General features: G+C 34.3%; 1 long non-coding RNA gene across 3 annotated transcripts in view; it reads left to right on the top strand.

The window, feature by feature from the left end:
• LOC145722642 (uncharacterized) overlaps positions 1-12025 on the top strand; it is a 120038-nt gene that overhangs the window by 98878 nt on the left and 9135 nt on the right. For all 3 annotated transcript variants that reach the window (XR_014147039.1, XR_014147038.1, XR_014147037.1), the window contains 2 exons: positions 1631-1692; positions 2955-3021. This is a non-coding gene — a long non-coding RNA (uncharacterized LOC145722642). The remainder of the gene's footprint in view (positions 1-1630; positions 1693-2954; positions 3022-12025) is intronic.

The following is a 12025-nucleotide window of genomic DNA, read 5'->3' as shown; positions in this document are numbered from 1 at the left end:
AAAGACACAGTTCAGAAAGGTAAAGATGTGTGCATGTCTAGGCATGATGATCAGGAAGGAAGAGGGCAATAGAAAAGTCTGAAAAAGTAGACATGTTAAGATCTTAGGGGTCATGGGTTGCCTGGGTGGCTCAGTCGTTAAGCATCTGCCTTCGGCTCAGCTCATGATCTCAGGGTCCTGGGATCGAGCCCCGCATCGGGCTCCCTGCTCCGCGGGAAGCCTGCTTCTCTCTCTCCCACTCCCCCTGCTTGTGTTCCCTCTCTCGCTGTGTCTCTCTCTGTCAAATAAATAAAGTCTTTAAAAAAAAAAAAAAGATCTTAGGGGTCATGCTGATAACCACGGCTCAGAAATTGCCATTGTGTTATTCTCTAAAACGCCAACCTCTCCTGGCTATATGCCAGTTGTGTCAGGTAACCAGATCTTGTAGCCATGTGGAATAAACTGGACATAATTTCATACTAGAGTGCCAGCCTGTGAACAGCTGCCCTTAAAAATATATGAAAATATGAGGCCAAGAACCATATCCACTGCCAAGGTCCAGAGGACACAACAGCAAACTGGCAGTTCTACTAAACCACCCAGAGCATTATCCCACGATCTGAGGAGTACCACTCTCTTGTGTGTATTTTATGACTCCAAGAGCTTCTGATATATTCAGGAGGTAGATTCCCAAATGCAGAGGTTTAACAAGTCTATCACTTTATTTATAGCTATTTATCATCTATCTAAAAAATAATGACCTGAGTGTAAACAAGGGGTATTTCCAATGTATTTAACTCTGCCCATAGTAAGTATGAAACCCTCCATTATTTTTCAAGTGTTAAAATAGGAAGATTTAATATTTGAATACTTAAATATTCAAATGTATTTAAATAAATTGAATATTAATGTCAATGTTTAAATATTTAAATAAAATGAAGATGCTATATGAATATTTGAGTAGTATCATTTATAAATGACTTTGAAATTTTGAATTTTGTTCTGTTATTCTATTTTGTGTTAGCTCGGGGAGGGGAAAGAGCCGAATGATCATTTACATGAAATGGCTAAGTAGTAAAATAATCACGTGTTGCCGCACCAAGTGATGCTCCAAAGTGGATATACCAGAAGCTTCAAAAACATGAACATTACACAACAGATCAGTCCTTCAAAACCTGGTTGGGCATTGTAATCATCTATGGACAGTATGAAAAGTACAGGTTCCTAAGTCAGTCCTCCAAGATAATGACTGATAAATCTGGGTAGAGACCAAATAATTTATATTTTCAGTGACAGCTTCAGATGATACTGATACCGGTTTCACACAGATTGTCATTTGAGAACCACAGGTACGGGGCCTCCCTTTTCAGCTCAGATCTGAGCCAGGAAATAAGTTTTATATTTCAATATTGCATTGATATTTAATATATACGTTGAAACTTCTATTTAGATCAAATTATAAACAAGGGCCCAGTGTGCTCAGAATTGAGAGATAAGTGAAGATAGGTAGCGGCTCTGCAAAATGAACTATCATTGTAGAATAACTTAACAGTTATAGGCAGTTTTCAAGACATTAGTGAGGAATGTTATAAAATGACATTTGTAAAGCTAAAACAGATTGTTAATATGGACTCTTCCTGTTACGGTTTAGGCTGAGCCCCAAAGTCAAAGGATATGCAAAATATCACAAACATCCCCTTATCCAAAAGACAGGTAAGTGACCTTCTACACTTTTTACAAATCAACTCTGCTCACATTAGTGATCACCTCTGTCCAGAGTATAAAATGATGGGATTGAACTTTGCAAGGGAAGATTTCCTCAGAAAGTACTGTCATGATATGTGCATGACGGTACTTTCTGACAAGTACTCATTGGCAAGCCATTAGTCAATATGATATATTTTTTCCTCAAGACCAAGAGAAAGGAGGAAAGGTTCTTTTCCTCTCGCCTCAAGCCAAGAGAAAGGGGGTTACGAAATCATTCAAATAGTTAGATATTTGTGTCAGGAGATTTGACAGTATGAAATATCCATGTGAAAAAGGTTATCAAAAAAAAAATCATTACCTAAAATGGGGCAAAAGTAAGGCAAACATTTGGGAGGCAAGTCCTTTTGATATTAAAATGGTGACCAAAAAATATACAGTAATAGTCTTAGGTAATGCACTTAATTGATTTTATTTTTTACTATTGATTTATAGTTTCAGACTAAGTAAAATTTCATCTTGTAGCTTTTTATACTGTAGTGATACAAAGAAATTCTCTCTGGTGGAACAGGTTGCTCTAAAGATTTATGGCCTGTTGAACACTAACCAGTTTTATATTTAACCCAACAATGTTATATTAATATTTCTTTGTTAAATTGACTATAAATAATTTGGCTTCTCAGATACCTATTGAACCAATCATAATAACTTAATTTTCCCCTCATTAATTAATGGGCTAAATAAGATCTTATATATTTGCTGACTTTATGTTTGCATTGAAGTTATGATTTTACCTTTTTGAAATTTGCAGTTTTTCAAGGCTATGGCTAGAACTGCCTATTTGGTGGCAGAATTAAAAGGGGTAACTGAATCACAATAATCTATCCTCCCCACTCAGGGTGTGGGAAGGGAGATAACCTCATCTTGGACTTGTCTCTCACAACTACTGCCTGGAAAGTCAATATGATTTTGTCACAGAGTTGTGCATAGTGTTTTGTCAAAGCCTTCATTAATAATGGGTTAAATTAAACATATGATGTATGTTCATTCTATATTAACTTGAGAATAAAATTTTACTTTTGATAATTATACTTTCATAGTTTTGAGTGGGTGAGGAAGTGTATCATGTAAGCTCTTTAAGTTTAAACAAGTCTTTGTAGACTCCCAGAGAGTACTGCAAGTAAAACCCAGAACTTTACCCTCATCGTCTCTTTCCCTGCCTCATTTACTCCAGGTTTTTATTGACTTTGACTTCGTTTCTGTTTTTCTAGTTTGAACAGTAAACTATTCCCCATTGGTGCCAGTGGTCTCTACAGGTAAAAAATGATAGAGGATTAGGTAAGGATTGAAGAATAAATTTTAAGACTAGCAATTTTTTTCTCTAGGTGAAGCCATTGAAACAACTTGATCCCTGGTAGCAAGAGCAATAACTGTCTTGTTTATCATTGTATCCCAAACGTCTGTCAAAGAGTCTTGCAAAGAATAGGCATTTAATAAATACTTGGTTAGTAAGTAATATTGTTGCTTCCATGAGTGAGTCTGTTTAGTTTCTTCCTTGTTGCATTTATTAGTTAGTGACGTTTCTGACCATTAACTGTACCCTTCCCTGCCTTTGTCTTTCACCTGAGTTCTAGCAACCTATATTTTTAACTAGGAGGATAAACTCTCAAAATTCCATTTTATGTGACCATACTGAGCTCTTATATGCCACTATATCCTATTGCATGAAAGGCACTCATCTCAAAATGGCAAAATAGCTTTTGGTAAATATTATATTCCAGTAAAATCAAGAAAAATTAGTTATAGATAGTAATCTACCCAGAATATATTTTGTTTTTCTGACAGGTTCTTATCTAAACCTGGATACAGTTATGTTTAATCTCCAGATTAGAAATATAGATAGACCAATTTGTTTCAACATTGCTAGAATATACTGAGCTATTAGAAAACTGGCAAGATCTCTAATATATTAATGTTTCCATCATACAGTAATGTTTTTGTGCAAATTAATATGGGGTCAGAAAAGAACTGAATAGCAAAAATAACAAAATACAGTCTTAGGCATGGTAACTATTATATAATCTCTGGCTCTCTGTTCTATATCCTTAAGTCCTGGTAGTATCCTTTGAAACTTTTTTTTTTTTTTAATGATAAATCTAAAGTCTTCCCTAAATGCTTATTCCTTGAAATCCAGACACTCTAATATTAAGTTTTCTCAAAAACTGACAAACCATTCAAAGAGGTGTTTTCCATGATTGTATATGTCTATACTTCTGTTAAGATGTATCCCAGGATTCAAATGGGAAAGAATATCTTAAAGCACCTCCTCTCACCCAAGCATATCTTTCACTTAATATTTACTTAAGCCACTTTCTTGGTAAGGCAAGGTGGTGTTAATTAGAATAATGTGCCCCCAAAAGATTAAATGAACACCTATTTACAGTAAAAAACCACTACTGCTTACTATATAGATAGAATTCACAATGTCATAAATACTCTAATGAGGTAGAAGCAAAGTTATCTACACTCAAAAACATTCTAGCACTTTAAAATCTGCATATCAAAAGTGAACTTTCTACTTTTTGCCTCAAGGCTATTCTACTTTTTTTGGATTGTGTTCCAAAAAAATGGCTTCAAAACTCATCCAAATCCTGGGAGAGATTAATGAGTTTTTCTTTTACATTTTGTTCTGAAAATCTGCCTGCAAGTTATAATCAGAATGCTCTTTTTTAAAAACCAAATTCTATTGCTATCAATTTAGAATACAGTTTTGCAGTGGGTTCTTTAGGATAGTTATCTGAATAGGTCAAGGTGGCATTGGAAATAGGAATCTGAAACACTGACAAATAGGTTGAAAGAAACAGATTAAGAAGTTAAGACAAATCATATGCACCCAAAAAATCAAGAAAACTAGTAAATGGCAATTTAAGCAACAAAACAGTACCATCAAAAATTTTGGCAAAGTCTTCTGAGCAGAATGTCTTGAAATTTATTTCAGTCAGAACACACATCCATTTTGGGATCAGAGCCATTGATAAGTTTGGTGAAAGCAATGGTGACAGGGGTATGCACCTTGTATTGATAATAATTCCTGAATATCACTAACCAAGTTTATATAAACCAATCAAAGTGCATTTTGATTTTGGCTTCTATTGATGGAGCATAAAGAATAATACATACATCAATGTGATACACTACATTAAAAAAATGAAGGATAAAGCCATATAATCATCTCAATAGATGCAAAAAAAGCCAGTGATAAAATTTAACATCCATTTACGATAAAAACTCAATGAAGTGTATCCAAAGGGAACCTTGACATATTATATAGTTCATATATGACAGGCCCACAGCTAAAATCATACTAAATAATGAAAACCTGAAAACTTCTTCTCTAAGATAAGAAACAAGACAAGGACGTCCACTCTCACCACTTTTATTCAACATAGTATTGGAAATCTTAGCCAGAGCAATTAAGCAAGATAAAGAAATAAAAAGTATTCAAGTAGAAAAGGAAAAGTAAAATTATCACTATATACAGATACATGGTATTATATATAGTGAACACTAAAGATTCCACCAAAAAATTGTTAGAACTAATAAATTCAGTGAAGTTGTAGGATACAAAATCAATATAGAAAAATCTGTTGCATTTCGATATACTAACAATCAGAGAGAACTATAAGAAAGAGAAATTAAGGAAACAGTCTAATTTATAATTGCATCAAAAAGAATCAAATACTTAGAAATAAATTTAGCAAGGAGATGAAAAGCCTGTAAATTGAAAACTGTAAGACACTGATGAAAGAAGTTGAAAGAGACAAATAAAAAGATATCCTGTAGTTATGGATTGGAAAAATTATCATCACCCACATAATATATCCCATTAATATTACCATATTACCCAAAGCAATCTACAGATTCAGTTTAATCTCTATCAAAATTCCACTGGCATTTTTCACAAAAATAGAATAAACAATCCTAAGATTTGTGTGAAACCACAAAAGACCCTGAACAGTCAAAGCAATCTTGACCCCAAAAAAATTTAAAAAAAAAAGATAAAAACTGGAAACATCATACCTCCTTGAGTTCAAACTACATAACAAAGCTATAGTAGTCAAAGCAGTATGGTACTGGCATTAAAAACTGACACATAGTTCAGTGGAACAGAATAGACAGCCCAGAAATAAACCCATGCATCCATAGTCAACTAACTACAAAGGAGCCAAGAATATACAATGGAGAGAAGACAGTCTCTACAGTAAGTGGTGCTGGGAGAACTGGACCACTATCTTCCACCATACACAAAAACTAACTCAAAGTGCTTTAAAGACTTGAACATAAAATCTGAAACCATAAAACTTCAAAAAGAAAACATACATGGTAAGGACCTTAGTATCAGTCTTGGTGATGATTTTTTGGGTGTGAAATCAAAAGTAAAGGCAACAAAATAAAAAATAAACAAGTGGGGTTACGTCAAACTAAAATCTTTCTGCATAGCCAAGGAAACCATTAACAAAATGAAAAAGCAACCTATGAAGTGGGAGAAAATATTTGCAAATTGCATCTAATAAGGTGTTAATATCCAAATTATATAAAGAAATTATACATCAATAGGGAAAAAATAACCTGATTTAAAAATGGGCAGAGGTAGGGCGCCTGGGGGGCTCAGTCACTTATGTGTCTGACTCTTGATTTTGGGTCAGGTCACAATCTCATGGTCTTGAAATTAAGCCATGATCGAGCCCTGCACCAGGCTCTGTGCTGAGTATGGAGCCTGCTTGAGATTCTCTCTCCTTTCCCTTTCCTCCTGCCCCCTCCCCCCAAGCTTGCACTCTCTTTCTCTCTTAAAAAAGAAAAGAAAGAAAAGAAAAAAGAAAAGAAAAGAAAAAGAAAAAGAACAATTTTCCAAAGAGGACATACAAATAGGCAACAGGTATATGAAAAGATGTTCAACATCACTAATTATCAGGAAAAGGCAAATCAAAACCACAATGAGATCTCACCTCACACCTGTTAGGATGGTTATTATCAAAAAGACAAAAAAATAACAAATGTTGAAGAGGATGTGGAGAAAAGGGAACCCTTGTGCACTGTTGAGGGAATGTAAATTGGCATAGCCACTATGGAACAGGTATGGAATTTCCTTTAAAAATTAAAATAGAACTACCATATGATCCAGCAATTCCACTTCTGTGTATTTATCTGAAGGAAAGGAAAATATTAACTCAAAAAGATACATGGACTGCCATATTTATTGCAGCATTATTTACAAAAGCCAAGACATGGAAACAACCTAAGCGTCCATCAATGTATGAATGGATAAAAAAATGTGATATATATTTATAATGGACCTTACATACATATTTATATATATGCAAAGGTATAATTGAATATTATCCAGCCATAAAAAAAGAAAATCCTGCTATTTCTGATAATATAGATGGGCCTTGGTGGCTTTATGCTAAGTGAAATAAGACAGAGAAAAACAAATACTGTAAGATCTCACTTATATGTGGAATCGAAAACAAAACAAAGCAAAACAAACACCTCATAGATACAGAGAACAGACTGGTGGTTGCCAGAGGAAGGGGGATAAGGGGTGGGCAGCATGGATAAAAGGAGTCAAAAGGTACAAACTTCCAGTTATAAAATAAATGTTGTGGATATAATGTACAACATGTTGTCTATAGTTACTGTATTGTATATTTGAAAGTTGCTATAAAAGTAAATTTTGAAAGTTCTCATCACAGGAAAAATTTATAACAGTGTTGTGATGGGTGTTAACTAGACTTACTGTGATTATATCACATATTTACAAGTGTCAAATTATTATGTATACCTAAACTAATATTATATGTTAATTATTTCACAGTAAAAAAAAGCAATACATACACTGATTTGGACTCACCCATTTTATACCATCTTTATTCTATAATTTTAAAGTAACTTAATGAAAAATTATTTTATATTTTTTAAGAGATTAAGTGTATATAGAGATCTAAGTGGAATTACTTTATAATCCCTTTAAAATCAAACCATCCTCATTCATTTGGTAAAAAATATTAATTGTACAATTTTATGTATATTTAATGGTAAACCAGATACTCTTACCCTATATAAAGGCTTATATTCCATATTCCATGGAATAATGAATTTAACTTAAATTCAACCAAAACAAAGTGACACTCTCTACTACCTCATAATCAGTAACCCTGAAGGAAACATTGAGTGACAATATTTAAAATTATTTTTGTTTTGGGGCGCCTGGGTGGCTCAGTCATTAAGCGTCTGCCTTCCGCTCAGGTCATGATCCCAGAGTCCTGGGATGGAGCCCCGCATCGGGCTCCCTGCTCCGCGGGAAGCCTGCTTCTCCCTCTCCCGCTCCCCCTGCTTGTGTTCCCTCTCTCGCTGTGTCTCTCTCTGTCAAATAAATAAATAATATCTTTAAAAAAATTATTTTTGTTTTTAAATGGAAAGCCCTTTCCAAATTGGGTCAGCATCCCAAAACAAATTTAGAACGTATTATTTGAGAAGATTTTAAAGCCTCTTTAAATTGTCACTGGAGGAAATAAGGATGCATAAATTTTCAAGGTTCTAAAAGGTGAATTGGCATTTATTCTGAGGAGTCCCTATGTTAAATTGTTTTATCATAAGTTTACATGTTATATATATATTAGTAGACTTATTTCTTAGGTTTTCCTCATTCTATAGGTTTAATTAAGAACATCGACGTGGATGGAACTGGAGGGTATTATGCTGAGTGAAATAAGTCAATCAGAGAAAGACAATTATCATATGGTTTCACTCATATGTGGAATATAAGAAACAGGGCAGAGGACAGAAGGGGAAGGGAGGGAAAACAGAATGGGAAGAAATCAGAGAAGGAGTCAAACCATGAGAGACTTAACCATAGGAAACAAACTGAGGGTTGCTGGAGGGGAGGGGGGGTGAGGGGATGAGGTAACTGGGTGATGGACATTAAGGAGGGCACATGATGTGAGGAATACTGGGTGTTATACACAACTGATGAGTTACTGAACACTACATATGAAACTAATGATGTACTATATGTTGGCTAATTGAATTTAAATAAAAAAAAGAACATTAGATAATTATGTTGTCACCTAAAATAAATACTTAAATTTCAAAAAGGTTAGCAACATGTTCTACCCTCTGTCCTCTTTTTAATAAGGGTCCTTATTTCTAAGCATCCATGTTTTCATTTTCAGCATTTTAATTTACAAAAGCCACTAAGGGAAGTTTGTGTACAAAGAGATTGTGTCCTTTTATAATGTTGACATTATATTTTAAATTTTTTTTTTAAGATTTTATTTATTTATTTAATTGAGAGAGAAACAGCATGAGAGGGGAGAGGGTCAGAGGGAGAAGCAGGCTCCCCGCTGAGCCGGGAGCCCGATGTGGGACTCGATCCCAGGACTCCGGGACCATGACCTGAGCCGAAGGCAGTCGCTTAACCAACTGAGCCACCCAGGCGCCCACCAACTGAGCCACCCAGGCGCCCAATATATTTTAAATTTTTAATGGAAGTTTGCAGTAACTCAGTTTGAAAATTGGAAGAAATCAACACTCCACAAACTTAATCTTTCATTAACTCCTAAGGTTGTCTATAGTTGCCAATATACGGTTAAATTTTCCTATTTACCTACTCAAACAGTTCCAGAAAAGGTCAGATTGATTTCATAACAGTGGTTGGGCTGCTGTCGATATCTATCACTAGAGGGATAAAATAGTCTTTGCAATGATTTTACAGCAAGCCAAGAAGAACAGTCAGAAATATTAATTATGACAGAAAGAGTGAGTGCCGTTACATAATAGGTCTTAAAATGTCTTGGGGTCCTAGTTTTACTTAAGGAAATAAAAGGAAGAAAAGCAGGTGCACAAGGATGTTTTTCCTTAATGGAAAATTGTATTTTTTTTCTTTTCTTTCATAAATGTACCCATACCATAGTTGGTCAGACTAATCAATATTTAGACTAAACTTTTGCCTTGCAAATTCAATATTCTATTACTTTTAAACATTTGAATGTCTTAGAAAATTACATACACTAAGCTAGAGTGAGTACAATAGAAAAGCAGTCACCATTTTGTCTGTTTTATTCCCCAACATGGACACCAGTCATACTTCTCCAATTAGCACAGGGTCTAACGTTGAGCAAGTGACATATTTCTTATCCCAGAAGGTTTATATATCAAATGAAGCTTTTGGACTAGGTGATATCTGTGATACTGTAAACTTTAAACCTGAACACACAGTTTCCTATTTACTTTCTATAGTGCTAAAAGTTAAAAGTCTCATAACTTTTCTATTTCTCTGATCAAAACTAATTGAAAACATAAAAATTTTTGAGTTGAAAAAAAAATCCTTTATTGCAGCAATGTAGTTCACTATTTGCAGTTTCTTTGATCTGTTTTAGAAAGAACATTTTATATTTAATGTGACACTTGCCTAGGTAATATCAAAACTAAATGTACTGTTTTCTTATACTCTAACAAATGAAGGAGATAAAGGACCATAAACTCTGAGAGACTCCATTACACCACAATACACTATACCCTTACCGGACTTAAATAAAGACTATTTCCTAAACAAGCAGCACTGGGACTTATTTTAATAAACAAGTACAGGCTTATTAGGAAGTTTTGCTTTTAACCCTTAATTAGCTTAACTAAAAATAACCCCCACCCCCAGGCCCTGCCGTTTCTTGTGCTTAAAAATTCCTAATTATACTACTTGGGAAACTATGCAATCACTTCTGTCATGGGGTTCCTTCTCTTGCAAATTAATACACTCAGCTTTGTGTGTATGTTTTGTTGTTGTTCTTGGTTTCCTTTTGTTCTTACCTTCAGTGTAAATTCTTACCTTATACTTTAACAGTATGAGGGTTCCACTGAGATTTCTTTAGGAGCCTCACTCACAAGTACTGCGCTACTTGTCAACAGAAAGTTAAACCTTAGCTTTCATGGGGGCTTTTTAGCTTAAGTTAGTTTTCTGGTGGTCCCAAGCCATGAGTGAGTCAGAAAATTACCATCTCCTGTGAGAATTTCTTCTAATTCTCTAAAGTATTTTTCATTTTTTTCCATAAAATTTGTTTTTTTAAAAAAAGATTTTATTTATTTATCTGAAATAGAGAGAGAGGGAAAGCGTGTATGTGGGTGAGTGGGGGGGTTGCTGAGGGAGAGGGAGAAGCAGACTCCATGCTGAGCAGGGAGCTTGATGTGGAGCTCCATCCCAGGACCCTGAGATCACAACCTAAGCTGAAGGCAGACACTTAACTGACGGAGCCACCCAGGTGCCCCTAAAATTTCAGTTTTGATTTGTTGTCTACCTGTGATTTGGGGGGAGGAGAGAAGCTATTGCAGCCTTTTTCAGGATTTGTGTTTTTCATCTGTAAAAGACAACCTTTCTGTGTCTGTTCTATGTGAAGCATGGTACTGCCAGGCTTTAAACAGTTATGCCCTCCTCCCTCACTGGAAACCATTTTAATTTGAATTATGGTTAGCCTTTTCAGTTGCTTATAAAATTGCCATTATGTGTATATTCTAGGAATAGCTAGCCAATGCAGTAAGCTATAACACAAAATGGGAGTAAATTAATACATCGGATTATAAAGTTTTGCAAAATCTTCAGAAGCTCTGATGTCAATTGGTTTACAGAGACTCTGAATACTTATGTATTTCTAGAACAATGTTTGGCTCTCTAAGGAAAATTTTGCTGTTTAGACAGCAATTTTAAAAAGGGGGTTTATCCTGTTTAGTTGGTTATAAAATTAAAAGGAATGAAGGTTTTTTTATGTTTTTTTATTATTATGTTCAGTTCATGTTTTTAAAGTGTTAATATGATTTTACATATACAAAAAGGGAAATTTTTTATATGATGTTTCAAATAAAGTGATTCACTTAAATTTGATAATATAATTTTGCCCTGGTTTTACCAGAGTATAAAAATGTAAGTGTGATCTATTTTGTATAATATTTACTTTACTATCCTACAGAAAGCATAATTAATGAAAATTTCCTCTTCTCTAAAATAAGTTTACTGGCCTTAGGCTACTTTACTTTCATAGATGTTTAAGATTAACCTAAAATTATATTAACAATGAAAAATGTAAATTAGGCATCCAATAAATTGAATTATAATATCCAATATCTTCATAAAACAGATTATTTCTGGTAGCTTCGGACATGGTAAAACTTACATGAAACTAGAGTTTCCCTAATAATATTACTTAGACCAAATGACATATTCTGTAGGATATTTTTTTTTTTCCCTAGCTACGTAAGTGCAAAACCTCATATTAAAGGTTTATTTACCTCAATT

This window comes from Leptonychotes weddellii, chromosome 7 (assembly GCF_054177405.1).
Source record: "Leptonychotes weddellii isolate Sample4059 chromosome 7, ASM5417740v2, whole genome shotgun sequence".
Classification (NCBI taxonomy): Eukaryota; Metazoa; Chordata; class Mammalia; order Carnivora; family Phocidae; genus Leptonychotes; species Leptonychotes weddellii.
This window is presented reverse-complemented; position numbering and strand designations above follow the sequence as displayed.